Source organism: Mastigoproctus giganteus, chromosome 10 (assembly GCF_048544385.1).
Source record: "Mastigoproctus giganteus isolate SK-2022 chromosome 10, ASM4854438v1, whole genome shotgun sequence".
Classification (NCBI taxonomy): domain Eukaryota; kingdom Metazoa; phylum Arthropoda; class Arachnida; order Uropygi; family Thelyphonidae; genus Mastigoproctus; species Mastigoproctus giganteus.
In genome coordinates, this window is record NC_143584.1 from 161,288,786 (window position 1) to 161,309,707 (window position 20,922).

A 20,922-nucleotide genomic window follows, 5' to 3' on the forward strand; every position below is an offset into this window, starting at 1 on the left:
TACGATATTTATTTCTTAAGGAAATATAGCGTTGCACTCCTTTCTATACTGTAGAATTGCTGTTTCTCTTGATATCAACCCTATCACATCTCAAACGAAAAGAGAAGAAATCCCGATAGGTACCTTAGTTTCCACCCTGACTTGCGTGGGGTAGAGTACAAATAAGGTCTCTCGTGATAGTCCCACGTACGAAAATCGGTGTCGAGGTCAGCACGAGGCCCCAGCCTACCTTACGTTGTAAGTGGATCGGAGGTAGTTTAGAGATAGGAGGCGTGGGCGAGATAGATTGCAGGTAAAGCTATCGAAAGGTCGTCTACAAACGGTTGGGTGTTGTTACCGGACCGGAACATACACCCTCCCGTAGTCAGTTAGTTAGCCTAGTTTATCAGCGAAAGTCTTACTGAACGACACAATACTGATTTAAAGAGGATAAGTTTTATTGTCACAACTTCATTGTTGGTGAAGTCTGAAAATATTATGCGGAAGCCTACTGTTTGCTTTGTATGATGGAAACAGGGATCTTCGAGCAGATTCGTTGAGTAGCTTTCCTCTCTGGGTGAATTTACCAACTTTGTGGACAACTGAAAACATCTGAGTCCTCGTGTTATTTTTTTTTATTTTATTTTTTTTTTTTTTTAGGAGCATTAGCAACTAAGGCCATATTGCTCCGGGATATGCGGTGGTCATTCCCTGACTTTCCGCATCCTCCGTATTTGGTGGTGATGGGCTCGAACCCCGGTCTAATCAAGAAGCGTGCGCTATGCACTGCTGCTCCTTCCCACCTGGCTACGGAGGTGCCAGTGCTCGTATATGTGTGCACTGTATATATGCAATGGCATTCAAACTATTACCACCAGTTATCCCCTGATAATACTCACAGCTTAACCATTCAAAAAGCAATATTTTAGTTTATGAGAAGTTATTTTTACACTTGCATAACACACAAGGCATCAACCTTCCCTGCAGAGAATGAAAGCTGACATCGGTAGCCGTTTCTCATGTCACTTATTCACGTTACAGTAATAAATGTTACGATAAAATGGACAAACGTCATGACCTAACAGATTTTGAAGGTCCGTCTAGAAAGTGCTGCCAGAGAACGAGTATTCAAAATGGGTGGTCATTCCCCGACGGCATCTATGGAATCCAAACTGTGACTTTTCAAAATCCAATCACTTACGGATGAATTGGACTTGCTTTAATATAAGCTACGGTAGAAGAAGACCACCATGAACGTCGAAAAGGCATTTTTCGATAAGGTGGAGGAGTCACACGTTATGAAGTCCATTGTCTGTCCATTGAAAGTCTAGTAAAAGGCAAGAAATAGCGTAAAAATTATTGTTCTAATTTGCAGGGGGAGAAATGACTCCTCATCCCTTCTCCAACGATGCCCACGGTCATTACTGTTTGAGTTGTAGCCGTCACTGAGAAAGCGTGGTCGAGTCCGACGAATTTCAGTTTCAACTGCATCACGCCTAGTGAGATATTGTAAGCCATGGGGCGGGGCAGTTATTACTCGTAACTGCCCTGGCGGGTAGCACAATGCATATAAGCACCATCATCCCACCGGGTGGAAAAGGCCCGGGTTAAAATCCCGTCAACGATGTGAGGAATTTATATGAGCTTTTTTCACGACGACTAAGTTAGTCAATCTCATGAGATAGTTACATAATCTTTTTTCTCCCGGAAACTAGAATTTTACGTCCAGCAAACAGGCAAATCGACTACACAGAACAAAACAAAATTTACGGACATAATATACAAGATAGCAACATGGTCTAAGTCTGACGAGCCTAGAATCTTACTAAAAAAAAAAAAAAAAATACAACATACTCATTAGTTCATGTTAACTTAATTAGTGACATAAACACCATATTGTTAAAAAAAAAAAAAAGCTTCTTAGCTTTTAGACTGTGTCCTTTAATTTCCTACCCTATCTATGATGAATTGCGAACGAACAGAATATATTTTTCTATGTATTTTATTTTTCGTCTAAGTTACAAGAACGGGGAAAACGCAATCACATTTAAAAGGCTGGATAAGGGGAGACTTTGTAAGGAGAAGAATTTAATATTTATGGAGGTTAAAAATTCAGTAAAAGACTGATTTACAGTAGCTGGTGCTGCTAATTCTTTAAGCACAAAAGACATTGTAAAAAAATTTCTAGAATAAAGTTTAGAAACTAAATACACCTAACAAAAATGAAATTTTTTTAAACAAAAATATGATGGAATTCCCTTATATTTAACGCTGGTTCCGAAGTATACCTCGGTTTTTCCTAGCACCCTCAGTGGCAAGACATTTTATATTTTAGTTTTCGCGTACTTAGATTTTGGTTTGCCTGATGGACTGCTGATTGAAAAGTTCTGGAGTCAGAAGCTTTCTAGATCTTGTTGAACTGTTCTATATTTTTCTAAATTGTTTATCGAACCTGTTTTATCTCCACCTGCTCTAGCGTCTGGTGGATATATAAAGCAAACCTTCCAGACAGGCCAGTCGGTGGAAGTCACAGATGTTTCAGTTAACGTTCTTAAATGTCGCATCAATGCATTAATTCACCATATAACTTTTATGTGTGTGGTTATTATACAATTAAATCACACAAACAGCCTAATGCTCCTATTAAAGAAAGCATACGAATTTTGTTTTGATTCCAAATTAAATGATCAGGAGAAGCGGGCTCCTAATGTATGCTGCATTAATTGCACATCAAGAACCTCACATACGCTGTACAGGTACTGTACAGCAAATGTGAGCGACTGTAATCTTGGAAATCCTTCAAGAAAGTTTGTAAACATTTTTTGGGAAAGAACAGAGCAGAAAACTATAAAAACTCTTGATTGAAAATTTACAAACCTACCAAAATCTCGGTTGCAATAAGTCTCTAAAAATACACTTTCTCTATTCCTATTTGGACTGGACTTTTTCCAAGATAACCATGAACACGGTGAACGTTTTCATCAAGATACTGCTACCGTGGAGAAACGCTACCAAGGAAGATACCGCTGATAGACTATTGCTGACAACATATAGAGATGTTCCTGACCATTACAAAATAAAAAGAAAATGAAAAAAATATAATAATAATAATAACTGATTATATTTTACGACGTTTATTGTAATACTTGTTAAAATCAGGCAAATGACTCTGACCTAGTGGTTGTTCCGTAGTATAAACAAGAACTTGTTTTTTTGTTGTTTTTTTTATTTCAATAAACGTAACCTACAATTCGTCTCTAAATCAGTGGGTGCCAGGGAAAATTGCCTTCAATTTTTAATTTAGTTCATCAAAATCCATGAGAAGTACCAAATTTTGAGAGGAAGAACGCAAAGGCTTAAACTTTATTGTCTCTAGTGATATTTAACTTGAAGTGTGACTTCACAGTTACAGAAGAAAGAGGCTAGCCTCATACAAAAACAAACAGGCAAGGGTCTGCGAAAGCTGAATTGCTTTCCATTTATTGTCCTATTAATTAGAAGTGATTTATGTTATTAAAGTTTAATTTTAATAATAACCTGTTTTATAATTATTGTTTCAAACTGCTTACCAGAACTTTATCTAGAGAGGACAATGGTGCTTGTAGGGAAGGAGGACGAGGAGGCACTGTTATGAAAGCCAGAAACTTTCGCTTTGACAATCTATTAAAAATATACGCGGGAATGTAAAAGGGAATATTGTGTAAAATGCAGGCGGGAAAAGACCCTTCCCCTTCCCGGCGCCTATGCATCCAGACATCATTTCTTATTTAAAGTATATGTCTGGGTTTATTCTGGTCCCGCCCATAACATATACCATTCTTTTATATCATTCATATAATTATGTAATGCATTTCAATTTCTAAATTCGCCTTGCCAACTGTAAATCTGCAAAGCAGAAAGCATTTGAACACAAAAACATCGCAATTAACGATGTTTTGGGGTTCAAACAAGACCGCATACAAAACCAGCCACATGTATTTGGTTCAATGAAATAAGAAACCGTAAAAGGCCTTGCTCTGACGATACTTAGTAATGATCAGTGACCTGACCCTCTTTTGCTTTCCCATGCGTGCATTAGTAAAGTGTTCTACTTCCGTATCGCCTCATCAGTTTGGTCAAATACCTTCCTTGATGGGCGTCTATATACAGTACAGTAGATGTTTGGAAAAAAAACAAAAGGACGACGTCGGTCTTTAAAGCAAATCCGGTAGCGGATTTAGTAGTCAGTGTGCCTCGCCATTTGCGCGTGCATTTAACATTTCCCATTAGTTTTATCATTGAAAATATATCTTGATAAACCAGTCAGCAGACAGGATCCGCCTATTCATATACAGACAATAACAATAAGGTTGATTGTTTTTCCTACGCTATTACTACGTGTTAATAAGGTGTAACCCATTTAGTACTGTGAGAATAGGGCCTTGATAAGCAAGAAAATTCAAAACTATCACAATTCGGGATGTTTTTGTCACATGATTGGAAAATTTTTGTAATGGCGTGTTTTGTTTAGCAAAAGAGAATTCGATAGAGTGTGGCAAGTAATAATCTTTAGCCTTAAAGAAGGTATAATAAACACGGCATTTCCAAAAAAGGAATATAACTTCCCATATGTCAGAAACTAAATTTTTCGATTTTTTTTTCCATATAAAATAAAAATTTAAAACTCTAAATTTATTTTTAATACGAATTGACTACCCTGAAATTGAAAAAATCCGTAAACGTCGTTTCTAAATATGCAAACTTCTTTCCTACGCGCTCCCCCAAAGCTACGTCAAAGACATGGCTGCTTTGTATTCGATGAAAGGCTAATACTGAAGCATTGGGTGGTCTACAGCTCAAGGATGTCTGAGAGGCGGAATTTCTTGATTGAGCGAGCGTTAGAAAGGATGGAGACTGGCCAGTCGCAGGCGGAGGTATCGAAATGGCTTCGGGCGAACAAAACAAATTGTGTGAAGGCGTTGGCAAAGATTTCAGAGCACTTAAAGCATCTGTAAATCAGCGGGACAAGGATGGTCAAGGGCCAACGCTAGTTCAAAACCGTTATTTGACATTACCAGCCTGAACACAATAGAAGAGAAACACCCACTAAGCTAGGACTTGACCTTTCAATGCAATCGGACTTTGTATCCACCTCATCGGAACACAAAAGGCATGCGATATGTCTTTATTCAGAATGACCATGGTTTGGGTTCTCTTATTTCCCCCGCCCTCCCCTGCGAAAGAGAGCGAGCGAGAAAGAGGGTGTTTACCTTTGAACAGAACAATGTCTTCTGAGAGCTTTACAAGTAAACAGATCTTGGCGTACTACCTGACCATAATCTAACATATGGATCTCGATATCTTATCCATTGTTAGGAAAAAATGCTTTTTGCTTTTTAGAAAAACTGATTATTGCATATTAGATGCTAATATCATCTATGCTGATAGAATTAGAAGCGCAAATTTAATTAGCACCAAAATAGAACAGATCACCTTAAACATATACTTTTAATTGAATTGCAATGAGATTTAATTTTAATTAAGTTTAAAATCATTTAAATTTAATAGATTTACATTTATTCTGGAAAGACTGGACAGGAATAAATGAAACATCTTAAATTAGCCTTCTATTTAGACATTTATAAAATAAAAGACCTGGGTTCGAAACTTGCCTTTGTTTGGAAAACAAGCAAACCAACAAAAGAATACATGTTATTACACACAAAATATACTACCGTCTCATATCCATAGTTGCCTCGACACACGACACGCCATCTTAACTAACCAAGACGGCCAGGATGTAAACTGAACCTAATGAGAATGCCCAGATCGTAATGGTCTTGACACACTTTAGAACTTCGTTGTTATATTTATAAACATACCAAAATCGAAGGTTATTCACATCAGAACCTGCGAAATCTTATATGGAACACTTAAAAATAATTGAATCGCAAGTGGTTCCGCGAGAGCCAATTACCGATTGTATAGGGGAATCCTTACAGGAGTATGCAGTCCTTAAGAGCAGAGATGGATTTGAACAGTTTCATAGCATCAGTCAAAAAGTAGTTTGACATTCAATTTACTAATAAAAGATAAGATCACTGAAAAAATAAAAATATTCCATCACATAAGGAGACTATCCCAATTTGGTAGAGGGCATTATTCTTTTTAGAATAAGTAGGACTGCATGTGTTGATTTCTCATCAAATTGGGTCATTGGTGCTTCTGATCTGTCTTAGATATGTTTAAGTGTGATGGATTATGTATCTCAAAGTATTGTTCGAGGTCCACAAATAAACATTAAATGTTTTGCATACTGTTTATTAGTCCATATTCTGTTGCCATGGGGTATAACGAGACACGTCGACATCTCTCTTTGTTGAATTGATTTAAAATTTTTCCAAATTTAGAAGTCCACATCGCTACACTCTGTCCTTACAATCTTTACTCGTCATCACATGGCTTTACAAGACTTTACTCCTCCCTTAAAAACTATTCCTCGATTTGTTTTTCATCAGTTTAAGGTATGGTCAGGATCGAATATCTCTCTAGACAAAGTAGGCATTTGGCTAAAGGCACCGACATAACAGGGACGTCTGTATTCTATCCTTGCAACATTTTATTTAATTAAAAAGGGAGAGTGCCGAAACTCGTGTACACAGAGGTTCGCCTGTCCGTCCGTCCGCATGTAACTGCTCGACTTCGGTGGACTGATTTTCATGAAATTTTATATTTTAAAAAACCTTTTTAAAAAATATTTGTCGAGCCAATCGGACCAATTGAAATCCGATAATTACTATTTCTTCATCCGTCCGTCAGCATGTAATAACTCGACTTCCAGTGAATGGATTTTCATGAAATGTGTCTTTTAGAATGATTGTCGCACATTCCCAAATTTCATTAAAATTGGACCAATAGAAATCCAGCAGTTATTATTATTATTTTCATAAATATCACATAGGCATATCCATATACTGCATACTGTAGCTGAAGTGCTAGATATTGTTTGTTGCCATGGGCTTGTTAGAGGAATGAAATGGCAATGTGGCGGATGCACAGAAACGAAAATTTCTCCGCTCGCGCAAGTTGTTATATTTTTCTTTTTCTTTTTTTGTTATAAAGCATGAATTATTACTGTTTGCTAAGGCGCCTGAAATGTAACGCACTGCGTATATTAACTAACTGTTTTAAGGACAGTTGGCAAGTTGAATATTACTGTCATGTTCCAATTCAGAATATCAAAAGTTAGGGGGTACGTAATGTGCGGTTCAAGAACTAGTGATATGAGAATGCTCTGGTATAGTTAGAATTCGTTCGTTATTCTGAAGAGCATGCTTATATTGCTAGAAAGCTCAACGTTAACTCAGCATTACATTAAATGAATAAATAAATGAACAGTAAATGAATAAAAAAAATGTAAACAGTAAATAGCTTAGTTTTTATTTACTTTTTAGGTTTAGTTTCTTACTCACTTCATTTAAGGCAGGTCGACCTGTTACGATATATACACAGTAAACACTCGCTAATCCGGATTAATATGGGGGAGAGGTCATCCGGATTAAGCGATAGTTCGGATTAGTGGAGTAAAAGACAGAAAAACTTAAGTGTGATTTCATCAGCACTATAGGTAGTGCTGATGAAAATAAATAAAAAATATCACTGTAGAGCCTTTACTTAAAAGCTAAAAAGACAATACATATATTGACCCCAGGGGCTCATATCTGGTGAGTATGGCCTTGGCACACCCAGGGTCCTCAGCTGGATATCATCATTCTTCTCTTTCTTGGTGATTCCCTTCTCTCTCTCTCTCTCTCAGGGTAACTCGGGAATTTTTTTTTGGCTGGTGCAGCATAAGTCTCAGGCTTCCTTGCACCATATAGCTAATAATAATAATAATAATAATAATAATAATAATATTTATCCATCAATAGTAGACTCAAACGTTGTACTTGTTTTTGAACGTAATAATGCAGGTTTGAAGAAACTGTCACGTTTTGTCTGAACAGACTTCTGATGCTGTTCTTTAATTAGGATCTTCTTCACAGTTTTTAGTTATTCTTAATACCCCTGCAATTTTTGATTTGTTGAAGAGTCCACATCATTGATTACTGCATCAATGCCATCTCTTGCGGAACTAAGAAGTTTCTTCTTAATTGTAGATTCTTGTAGTTCATTTAGTTCACACTATCTGATTCTTCTTCCATAGCAGAAGAATCTTTAATGTTTGTTTATTTATTTGGTTTTTAGGAGCATTAGCAACTAAGGCCATATTGCTCCGGGGATATGCGGTGGTCATTTCCTGACCTTTCCGCATCCTCCGTATTTGGTGGTCACGGGCTCGAACCCCGGTCTAATCAAGAAGCGTGTGCTACGCACTGCTGCTCCTGCCCACCTGGCTACGGAGGCGCCTCAGAATCTTTAATAACATCTACAGCAATTTCTTCCTCTATCAGAAGCTGAAATCCTTCTTCCAGTGCAGGCCAATCTTGGATATTCTCCTGCGTTACTTCCGTCTCTCCAGCTGCCCCCAACACAGTCTGGAAGTCCTCTGGCTCTCATCACTTAAAGTCAATATCGCCATCTGTATTTTGCAAGATTTTTTTTTTTAACCAGCCATTTACAAAAGTTTCCTTTATAGTGTCCCTCCATGCATTGGCCCAGTTGAAGATAGCAGACTTGATAATGTATGATTTGATATTTTTCGGAATTCTTCTTCCTCTTGTGTCGTTATCTTCATCCATTCTGTCTTCCAACACTACAAACATCTCATCAAGGAACTTGCGCTTGTAGAGACTCTTGCAGTTGTGTTTGGCGGCAAAGCCAAGCACTTTATTTTACCATCCTTACTGGACATATTTTCAATATCTGGATGTGCGGGGGCATTGTCAAGGATTAGAAGCGCTTTTATCTGGCAATCTGAAAATTTCAACACTTCTTTCTAGTACTTCTGGACTTCGGGTACATCGTGATTATGGAACAAATTCTTTGTAATTTCTTGTATGAATCAAGCATTTATGGGTTGTAGTAGATAACAGGCAATATGCGCATACAGTATTTTAATGCCAATGGGCATTAAAAGACTGTATGCGCATACTGCCTTGGTTTCTTAGTCTTGCCGACCACAACAGACTTTCAGAGTGACTCATCTGCCTTCCTAAATCTCGTGTATTTCAAAGTACAGTACTGTACTCAACTGGGAACAGAAAGTACTCTGCTACTTTATGCTTGTTTACGACATAACTCTTTACGTATACAAATAGGCTTATGCCTTACATGAATCCCTACTTGAATCACTAATATGTTATCAATGTATAATTGCAATAAATTGCAATTATACGTTGATAACATATTGCAATAATCTGATTACGTGTGACAACGGCAATCGCTGTTTGGCGTACTGGGGGCGTAGCCATAATTAACGAAACCCCTTATAGGAGGTTTCGTTAATTATGCCTTTATCCTAATTATGCTTTTCTGCTGTATTGTGCCCAGTGACAAGTTACGTTAATCAAAACACCCATTTCTTTAATTAATTACATTTTGTATTTTAAACTTTATTTGATAAGCATATACTGACTAAAGCAGTCTGTTCAGATGAAAATCAGAGTATAATAATTCATGGCAAAGATTGTATCTTTTATATTAAAACAGGGTGGGGCAGCATTTCGTAGCGTTCTTTGGAACCTTAATAATGAAAACACATCTGGTCTGTACAGTTAAGTATGGGGTCCACGTCGTAATTTTATTGTTTTTGAAAATTTCAGCTGTTGAAAACTAGGCTTAGATCAGGAACATACTTGCTGATAAAATCGGATACCTATCATTATCCTCCGCGAAGGTATTGCATTTCGGTGCTCATTGCCCATTTGCAAAGGTCTGGGTCCAAATCCAGTCGATGATTGGATAATAATAATGATGATGTCATATGACTGAATGACCATTTCACGGTGGCCGTGAAATCTGATTTTAGTAGGAAGCAGAAATATAAAACATTGAGCAGTGGATCCCTTTTGGACAATTAGCCTCCATGTTGCGGGGAATACAAGTCACGCCATCGTTCTTAGTCTATCTAGAAAATTCTAGATCTCACTTCAATCAATTGTGCAAGCAATGTATCGCTGAAATTACTGTTGAACAAAGTGCTTTGCAACTGATGAACCAGTGGAGAAACTACCATACTGCCAGGTCCGCTAACTCGTGGAGGTCCGAAAGACCAAGAAGGGTAAACGATCACACTATTGTATGGTTTTTAACGATCACAAGGTTCGCAAATCTCGCTGAGAGTGATGCAGAATTCGTAGTTTCGCTACTGCGATGAACGTATATTACACACCACACAGTCCTGATTATCTTTTTGACAACAAACAGATTTCACGCACTGAAAGTTAACCTCCCACCCCAGTGTTTATTATTCCGCATACCAAGCACAAGTTTGCACGAAAGAATAAATTACAACTTAAAACGTACATAGTTATAATATATCACTATATTTAATTTCATGTGGTAACCAAATAGGGGGATGATCCAGTCTGCGGTAGGGGGTTAACGGCCAGAGGGCACTTGAGGTATGTTATCATGAGGACTGAATGTACATGACAACGCTTGTTAACAAAGGATTGATGAAACTGGCTATTAGCAAATACAGGTTGGCAATGACCTATGCGTTATTAGCAAGAACAAAAAAAAAAAAAAAACAGCATGGCAGCTAACACGTTGTTACATACCAGACTGAACGAGTAGGTGTGTTAAGTTTGGCGCATGCTTCTGCACTGATAGTTTAACGATATAAGCCGTTAATAAATAAAATTGATTTTCCTTGATTTATAAATGTAATAAAGGTAATGGGAAAAAAATTTAATCAATGTTGGAAAACAGCTTGGACTCTAAATTATACTTTATAAAATAAAAAATAATAAAAAAAAAACTGTCAAAAAATATTTGAATAGAAAATTGTTATGAAAAATCTTTTATAATTGTCCGGCCAACTTTCAAATCATCAGTCCAAGTCTGACAATTCCTGATGTTTCTTAAAAAAAAAAAAAAAAAAAAAAAACACTTAACAGGTGGGTTGGTAGGCTATGAATTTACGAACACGGTGTATTTCGAACATCGCAGGTGGTCTGCCACAACCTGTAGGCAGAATTAAATCACGAAGTAAAAAAGCTCCCCATAGCTCTAATTACAGTACCACACAATAAAATACATGCTCCAGTAAAGTCCCATTGTGAGAAAGTACATCCTAAGAATTGAAACTGTTCCAATTAGGCACACAGAACTTTGCATGCATCTCTTCATTTTTTAAGTGGAGTACAACTGTTTTAAGTAGCACAGAAAACTGACTGTCGTGTATAACGCTTTGGAACTTAATAGATTGTTGAATGCATTTTCTCTAGTAAACTGATCGCATTCCTGAAAGAAGGAAGAATTCACATTTCTTCCCTCTCTAAACTGGCGCCCGACATGCTATTTTTGTGACTGTTTACACCACAGGGAAAATATCTACGATGCCTTTCTTAGCCTTTGACCCTATGATGTAAACCGATATCAATGCGTCCAAGACCACGAAATCTAACACTGCACATGTTTTCTGCAAATGTCATTCTTATATAACTGTGACTGACTCAGACTGACCTTGATGTAGCAACATAAACACTTTAGAACACATAAAAAAAAAAAAAAAACGAACCGAGAATGCTTTATCGAGATTTTTCTCAAATTCATAAATGCTTAGCAACAAACAAATGTCGGAAACGCCCCCGGAATTCATTCCAGGCGTTGACATTTTAATCTAGAGATTTTCTTACTATTCCTGAACAAGGGTTCGCAAACTGCTGTGCCAAACAGATCCTGAATTGGAAGGAGCAAATAAAGTTTACCGGTACGCAAATTATGCAGTTTTAGAATTCTAAAAGAATGGGAAAGGATTAGTAGCGACATAACAGGGGTGGACTTGAGGATTAGTGCTATCCTAAATCGAACCTGTGTTACATCCTCTCCCTAATTCGCCAAGGATCACTGTATGTAGTGTAGAGTCTGCGCGGTAGCACAGTGGTACCGTCACTGTCCTCCCCACACCGGGTGGAAAAGGCTCGGGTTCGAATCCCGTCGATGATGCGAGGAACTTTAATGGGCTTTTTTTCACTCCGTGGCTGAGTTATTGGTCTCAGGCGTAGATAGCAAGGTTTTTTCCCCCAGAAACTGGGGTTTTTCGTCCAGCAAACAAACAAATCAACCATAGAACACACGCAATTAACAGACAAGACGCAGCACGGCAGATGAATTTAATTATTCGGGTGGCCTAAATATAATAGTTTGGTTTTTTGTATGTACTGTAGACAAGTTGGTCAATGTACACAGTGCATTATATTATATTTCAGGAACGTTAGCAAATAGTAATAATTTATAACAAAAAAAAAAAAAAAAACGCGAACCGAAAACATATCGTTTCTGTGAATCAGCCATATTGCCCATTCATTCTCCAACAGCGCAAGGCAAAAAACAATACACGGTGCTTCACTGAATACACTATACAACATATGGACAGTTTATGTAATATGTAAGAAAGGAAAAAACAATAATTGCTGGATTTCTATTGGTCTGATTTTAACGAAATTATGAAGGCTACACAAATCGTTCTAAAAGAAAGATATAAAATTTCATGATATCCATCCATTGGGAATCGAGTTATCACGCGCGAATGTACGGACAAAGAAATAACGATTGCCAGATTTCTATTAGTTTGATTTTAAATAAATTTGGGACAGCCCATTTCTAAAAGAGTGAAATATGCAAATTTATTAAAATCCATCCTCTAGGAGTGGAATTATCATATGAGAATAGACGGACAGACAGACGGATATGGTGAATTCAACAGGCGCTTGACACATATGCCAACGCGAATAAAACACAAAGTTTGTCATAAATGCATCAAACAAGGACACTGTTATATTAGTATATATTATGTATTTATATGCAAATATATATTTATTTAAATCGTGTAAAATCACCATATAAGCAAAGAGTTTGGATATGAGTTTTATTTATATCTGAAAAGGTGGGTATCGACCCATGACCCGTTGTTTCAAATGGAACATCATAGACTGCAGCATTATCGTAAACAAAATTATCCCTACAGAGTAATTACATGAACATAATTACTCAAAGCGAAGATAATTTCCGCAGTCCTGGGGCGAGCACCTTCTTTTGAGTAATTTTCCAATCTTTTAACTGTTTCGGTTGTTATTTATCTGCTAACATTCATGAAAGCGATGAGCCACCCCACTATTCGGACTACAAAGATAACCTACGGGATATTTTATTTTATAGATTGTGACTAGCTAGGTTCCTTTGAGTCAGTGGCTTTAAATTAAGTACGGCTAAAACTGGTTATAAACCTTCGGGGTTTATGACCAGTTATAACCGGTTACTGCGTTCAAAGATCCAAAAAATTTCATACTTAATTTCTTTTTAAAATCGACAAACTGCTTTATTTCATACAACAGAAAGTGAAAAACAATATTTATAATTCCATATTTGTTTTCGTTTTTTGTTCTCTTCCATTATTTTCACATTTTTGTTCTTAATATGTAATACCGTAATCAGTAACATATTATGTAGCAGAGGAATAATTTGCTTCCTTCTTTTTTTTAAATAAACAGAAAAGCAAAACTCGGCAAAAAAAAAAAAAAATATACCGTGTATAATAACAAGGTAATACAGGAAATAAAATATGAAACAAGTTGCATTTTCATTCAACGAGTTACTTTATCTTCCTGTAATTATCTATAGCAAAAAAAATAATAATAATAATTAAATAAAAAGTAAAAAACCAGTGGTAATGAACAGTTGTGTCTAGTGCCGCTTTTAATCATAATTTTTTTTTTCTGTCTTTCTTGAGAAGGTATTTTGTTTGTTTATGTACATAAGACCTTGACCTGGAAAATTACGCTGCGTATCAGGGACACTAAATATTATTGTTCTTTGCACTCATGATGTCTTAGGATCCAAAAACGATCCTCGCCTGATATATATTTAGCGCGATGTTCAGCGTGATGCATTTTGAATGGTTGTCATTGAGTTAAAAATACCTTCCTCTCGGGTTAAATATATCTGTTTAAACCACCCTTCCATGTCACGTGTCAAGATAATCATGACCTGTCTTTGAACTCTAGTGCTGTTTCGTTAGCATTTTTTACCTCTCTGAGCAATTGAACTATGAACTCCAAAAAAAATTCCGCATTCCCCAACATAAATACATGGTGTCACAGAAAAATGTCATTGCAATTTAACATGTTTTCGTGTGGAGAAATTTAAGGTCAGTGTGCTGCGCCTTGTCATATTTGAAGAGTTTTACAGTCATCTAGCCTTTGAAGAAGTTTGCAGAAGAAGAAGCAGAACTGCCTTTGAAGAAGAACTGCCTGGCCCCCGAGGCTTCACTAAGGATTGAAAACGTTTTTAAAGCAGACAGAACTCTTATATGTATTATATACACATTCTCTGTTCCGTGTACATTTTCGATCCAAAGCTAAAAAGAGTCCTGGAGATTATATTGCGTGTAGGTCTTAAGGTTACTGTCCAAAAATGACACACATGATTTATTTTTAATGATTGCTAGTTTGGTGACTTACATTTCATCATATACAGTGCTAAGGCAGTGATCATGGCATCCTACTAGGCTAAGCAACATTTTCATTGATTCCCCTCAGTTTTTCAAGACTTCAGTTTGTCCTTCACATTAAATCAATTAATTAAAGAGGAGTCCCTAGAACAATACACATTGTTGTAGGCAATGACGTCAGAGATGCGTTAAAGAAAATTTATTACGTAACATTATATACAGTTGGACATTGTAACAATACATGCGACAGGTATATACTCATTCAAAAGATGAATCTTTGAACGAGTATTTACCTGTTCCAACCGAACAGGTCGCTGCTAGTCAAGCACAAAATACTCTAAGAAAGGCGGATACCAATACCAGCATTTTACGTCACTCAGAACTGATTTAGTGTAAAATGCAACAAAGGAAATCCCAACTACAAGATATTGCCTAACATTGAGCGAACTGGTTTATGCCTATAATTTTTTCTGAACTGGTGCAACGTTTCGGTAGGTCGATCCTTTATTTCTATTGGCATTCAAAAGAGTGACTACACTTAAGATTGCATGCGAAACGGTTTTTAAATGAAACTGAAACCAAAATATATTTAATCCATCATCAAATTCAGGCATTCAAACCACTGTAGGTTGGCTGTTTGAAATCCAAAAATCTGGTAACCTTAATTGACCGTTTAACTAACATTAACATGTCCTATCCCAGTTCCCAGCATACAGGAAACTGACGTCATCTTCTTTTGCAGGTGTTTCATCGTTATCTGCAAGGACACACGACAGAGGTGACTGCTTCAAGGTAAGTAAACATCCACCTTGTCATGTTTTAATCAAAATTCATTAAGTAATTTTAGTTTCTCTATAAATTTCCACGATTTAAGTTTTTTTGTTTTTTTTTTAATTTTAATAAATCTGTAATGCAGCAGATCATGATTGTTAATAACAAAGTTTTGGACTTGCCTTTCAATCTTTAAAGACTTCACAAATAGCATTCATTCTTTTCAAAGTACCGCCAATATCGAGTTTACTAACAATCCCTATGTAAGTGAGCACTGAAAGTTGATAGGGACCAGCTTACTTGTATTAAAAAAAAAAAAAAAAAGTTACCAGATCACTGTCACGACAGTGATCCTAGGATCTTGGTTGTCTGCAGATGCTCTTTATCTTCTGCGAGTATTTTTCCAACGGGAGAATCATACATGTGTTCGTCTAGGAAAAACACTGTGCTGCTTAAAATAGATTACATTTCGAAATTAAGGTGTTTATACTTAAGCTCCTGTACGGGCTTATTCTTTTCCGAGCTTAAAACAACTGATATCAGGTAAGTTGTTAGTTATGAAAACCATTGGGCAAGTTGCATGCGGCTAACGGCATTGCAATAATACTGGGAAGATGCCATTGCAATTAAGGCTCACCTATTCCATTGGGAACGCTGAGAAAAAGCATATTTATTATTTTCAGACGCGGCAAGCCTTGCAATATTCAGTAGGCTTTGATGACTGGTAGAGTCAATTCAATGGTTACTTCCTGCATATTGGGGCAGTCAAACTTTTCTAGAACTGTGGAACTGTTGGAACTTTATATTATTGCTACGATTAGTGTCACGAAGTTTTAGCATAAACATCTATCAACTGACGATGAACTATGGCAGATATTTAATATTTTTGCCCGAAAAAACGAAAATCAAATAACACTTTTACACACTGTAAGTTGCATCACCATTTTAAATAGCTGCCAAACACGCAACCAAAAAGCGGTCTCTGCTGCTATCTAATGCATACACACACACACGCGTGCGCACATACAAGGGGGGTTTGAAAAGTTCGTGGCCTCAGCATGAAAGGATAGTGGTACAACGTTAAAATTTTTCTGTACTTAATGTATAACACTTCAAACAGTAACCCATCAAGGTTCATACAGTTTCAATAACGTCTTTTTTTTTTAAATATGGGTGTCTTTGAAGTCAACAAAGTTGTCTGAATGAGAAAAGATGTACAAAATCAGTCACCGTGCAGTCATCCAATATTTGGGGAAAAAACGGACTAACGCCAAAGGCATTTCATGAGGATATGGTTACAATATTGGGGGAGGATGCCCCTTCCTATTCCATGGTGTTTTTTTTTTTTCTGTTTTTTTTTATACTCCGGAACGACCAAACGGTCAGAGGAGTTCACAAGATAGACAGAATACAAGAAACAGCACCGTATTCAGCAGTCACGGGCTTGAACCCCGGTCACTCAAGGCACATGTACTTATGCACCTGCGCGCCTGACCACTAGACTACGGCGGCTTTGGGCAACAGAATTTAAACGAGGGGGGGAGGGAGGGAACATGACCCACTGTGGAAGGCCGGCAACGTCCATCAATCCAGATGTAACAGTGTGCATAATCTGGTAACGAGTGACAGTTCTGTACATTGCCAGCATCTGGGGCATCTTATCTGAACGTGTGTGCCACATAACAAAATAGGTTCTCGCTATGAAAAAAGTGTCAGCACTATGGGTCCCAAAGTTATATTAAGTTATACATGTTGATAGTAGATCAGAAACGCGCAAGAGCCGTCAAGACAAATAAACATTTGCATCGTTTTCAAGCAGATCCAGCAAATTTTCTTGCAAGATTTGTGGCCATGGACGAGACGTGGGTCCAATACTTTCAGATTGAGACAAAGAAGCAGTCCAAACAGTGGAAACACAACTCTTCTCCCCACCAAAGAAAGCTAAGTCGATTCGTTCGACTTAGCTTAGTAAGGTTATGGCATCAGTTTTTTGGGATGATGGAGTGTTGCTATTGGAATAACATCAGAAAGGCCACACAGTCACAGGGACATATTACTCAGACCTGAGGTTTTTGCGTGAAAATATCAAAGACAAACACCGTGGAAAACTCAGAAAATGAGTTTGTTCTACGAGGACAACGCGCCTACTCACAAGACTGTCATTGTCATGGCTGCACTGCATGAATGCAGCTCTGGAATCTTGGACCATCCCCAACATTCACCAGATCTAACACCATCGGACTCTCAACTATTTCCTAATTTGAGAAAATACCTGGCTGGATCCATTTTCCCAGCGATAGTGACGTCACTGCTGCAATGGATGCATTCTGGAAGCCCAATAGAAAACTTTCTTCGCAGCTGGATCCAACGCATTGCAGCATCGGTGGCAAAAGTATATTGATTCCAAAAGGGAATATGTTGAAAAGTAACAAGCTACCAGACTCCTCAAATAAACCCTTCATACTCAGGCCACGAACTTTTCAAATGCCCCTCGTATATAACTGACACTTTTCACAAACAGTTCATTCGGTTAGCTTTTTTTTTTTTCTCTCTCTCTAATGGATTCTGGTTATTTAATTATGTCTTCCTTGTAGGTACATACCAGGAGCTCACTTCTTGTGAGTATGGGCTTGGCACACCCAGGGTCCCCAGCTGGATATCATCATTCTTGGTGATTCCCCCCCCCCCCTCTCTCTCTCTCGGTGCAGCATAAGCTTCAGGCTTCCTTGCATCATATGGCTAATAATAATATATTAATATATTCAACTACTGCCAGATGAACATCAGAGTTTATGTCAAAGACAGTTATCATAAATTATAATACGGCTTGGTTGTTTTTTTTTTAGTTGCTATTAGTGGATAAACGAAGGTATTTTTTAGGATTATCTAAATATGAATATATGATTTTTTGGTAAACAGTGAGAAATTTCATATAGTTTAAGTGGGTCTCATCTAGAGATAAAACTACGATATCGCCCAGGTCCGCTCACAGGTGGAGGGGGAAGAGGATTTGTAGTTTCACTTCCGATCTTGTTATCAAATAAGGTTGAAAAAGTGCTATTTAATGTATTTGCATAAACGTTAAGGAAATTTTATAAAAATTTCGAGAACAAATCGTTAAAAAAGTCATTTGAAACACCAACTAATGGCCGTAATTTCCGGAGCACATATAATTGCATTATGAGCACACCTCGGCTAACGACTATAACAAATGGCTGGTACATGACCTCATCCCTGTTCGTGCACACGTTTTCTGATTAAGTTCTTAAGTTTATTTAAACTTTTCTAAAGTTTTTTATGTAAATCGACGCTTCATAACGGGCTATGTAAATTGCATGGTTTACTGTCTCGTACCAGATGGTTAATAAAAGTCCAATAACAACCTATGTAAACTGCACGGGTTGTAATTCAGGTAGATTAAAATTATTCTGAAAATTTCACGGATAATGGCTAATAACGGTAAAAAAAAAAAACTTGAATTTCACAAAATACAGTATTTATTACTTCATATATTATTAAATTATATAAATTAATTTTATATAATGCAAAATGGATGAAATACTCTACGACTAAAAAGGTGCGACGCTATTTGAACGAACTGCAACCAAACTCCAGTTCTACAATCTTGCAATTTTTCTCTTATATACATTTCTTTATATATACTTTCGAAAGGATAACCGGCCCCAAAGAGCATTATACAAGTGGAGATCCTCACTTCCCAGGATTGATCATAGGACCAGATGAAAAAATGGGCTAAAAGCGGGAGTTTACTATATTATTTCAGTTTGATTGATTTTGAATCTTTATATATATCAGACTGAAATTTAATTAAGGCATTAATAAAAGAGTATAAAGATGGATGACAGGGGTTTTAAGCTGGTAAAATCAGTGCTAAGCGCAAGTTATAACCCCCAATCCATAAGTGTAGCGTTGTTTCACAAAATGGGATGAACTGTTTCTTGTCTACAAAAACCAAAGAGAGAAGACATTAACATTAGCAATAACTTAGAAATATTATGCAAAGAAGCAAAGCTTATACAACACCGGCCAAAAAAAAAAAAGAAAATTATCCACTTCGTTTGTCCACTCCTTCTAATGTGTTTTCAAATTAAGAAACTACTAGGTGGTAATAATCAAAATGTACTGCTGGTTTTATTCAAAACGTAACTACTTTCTGGACAAAGGGAATGGATTTTGTTTTTGCAAAGGTGATTATAATGCACTTAGACATTTTTTTAACTCTTTTCACTAAGGCCAACCGATGTTAAAAAATGTAAATGCCAAATGAGAAGTGTTCAGAGAAGTAATCGTAGAGGTACTAAACTTTTTATACTAGTCAAGATATATATGTATATATTTTCAAGCAAGTACAATGAAGAGTTTTAAATACTCTGCCTGCTGCAACCATAGATTGATACCGTACAAAACATATTCTCTTGTGGAAGCAGGTGCTTACTAAAACCACTGAACTTTATGCAAAGTAATGGAAAGCCTTCGATAAAATGGATTATAAAATACATTTAAAAGCTAATGAAACTCGTATGTTATATATTCACTTTTGTGTATAATTCAAACGATATAACCTTTGGTTTTATCGTTTATTTTTCAACGAGAGGAATTACTTTATTAATACAGTATATTCAATATTTTTTATTACATTCAACATCGGCTATTACTCGTATTTTCAGAACTGTATTTATTATGGGAATTATAATTTGAGGGAGTGAGGCTGGTTTTATTATTTTAATTTTAAACTTTAATTTTACCTGTTTTATGAGTTAACTCAATTTTGACTTGATAGTTTACCATTACTGTTCACAACTTAACCCATACGCCATTAAAAGTTACAATACGATCATTTTACATCGTATATCGCAGGTAATTTGGTCTCTAGTCTCACCATACCATTAGCGTTAAGTCTCAGAGCCTTGTTAGCCCTTCCCCACTATTTTAAAACAAGTCGGCCTTAAAGTATTAAATTCCTGTGGACATATTCTGGACTTCAGTAAAACAGTGCGTAGATTGAAAAATAAAAAGGTATCGGAAAAATTGTTTTCAAATGAATCTGCATCAACTGATTAAATGAATAATTGAAGTCACATTTACATAAGCCCAGTGGAATGTAGAGTAATTATGGCGGTCTCGGCAAAAATAGAAAATTCTGGTATTATCACTTAAGAAGGCAGAGTTACAAAACTTAACCCCCTTATATAATATGCTGTGTTGGTACACGCTGCATTTGAACAACGATTAATCAATCAACAATTCTAAGCGCCAATTTTTCATTACAAAATTACTCAATGACTAGTGAAGGACAAATTTAAATATCAATAAAATATTTCAAATCTCGGAGAAAGAGAGAAAGAAAAGTACTGGTGCGTGCACTTTGATACTATCAATGTAAGTGTCTTGATATTTTGGTACGTGTGAAAATACTTTGTGGGTCCGACTTATGTGAAAGCAAAAATTCTTTGTCGCTGCTAATAATCGCACAAGCTCTTTCTGGTGAACAAATTTTGATAGAATAATGACTTCGCCCATAATGGCTTTTCATTCCAGCTGGATAAAATATTAAG

The 20,922-nt window shown here is 36.7% G+C and overlaps 1 protein-coding gene across 5 annotated transcripts in view; it reads left to right on the forward strand.

Moving 5' to 3' along the window:
* The window catches only part of mrj (DnaJ heat shock protein family (Hsp40) member B6 mrj), a 242,204-nt gene that overhangs the window by 111,696 nt on the left and 109,586 nt on the right, over positions 1 to 20,922 (forward strand). For all 5 annotated transcript variants that reach the window (XM_090383858.1, XM_090383862.1, XM_090383861.1 and 2 more), the window contains exon 2: positions 15,318 to 15,367. The gene's annotated coding sequence lies outside the window, so the exon portion shown is untranslated. The remainder of the gene's footprint in view (positions 1 to 15,317; positions 15,368 to 20,922) is intronic.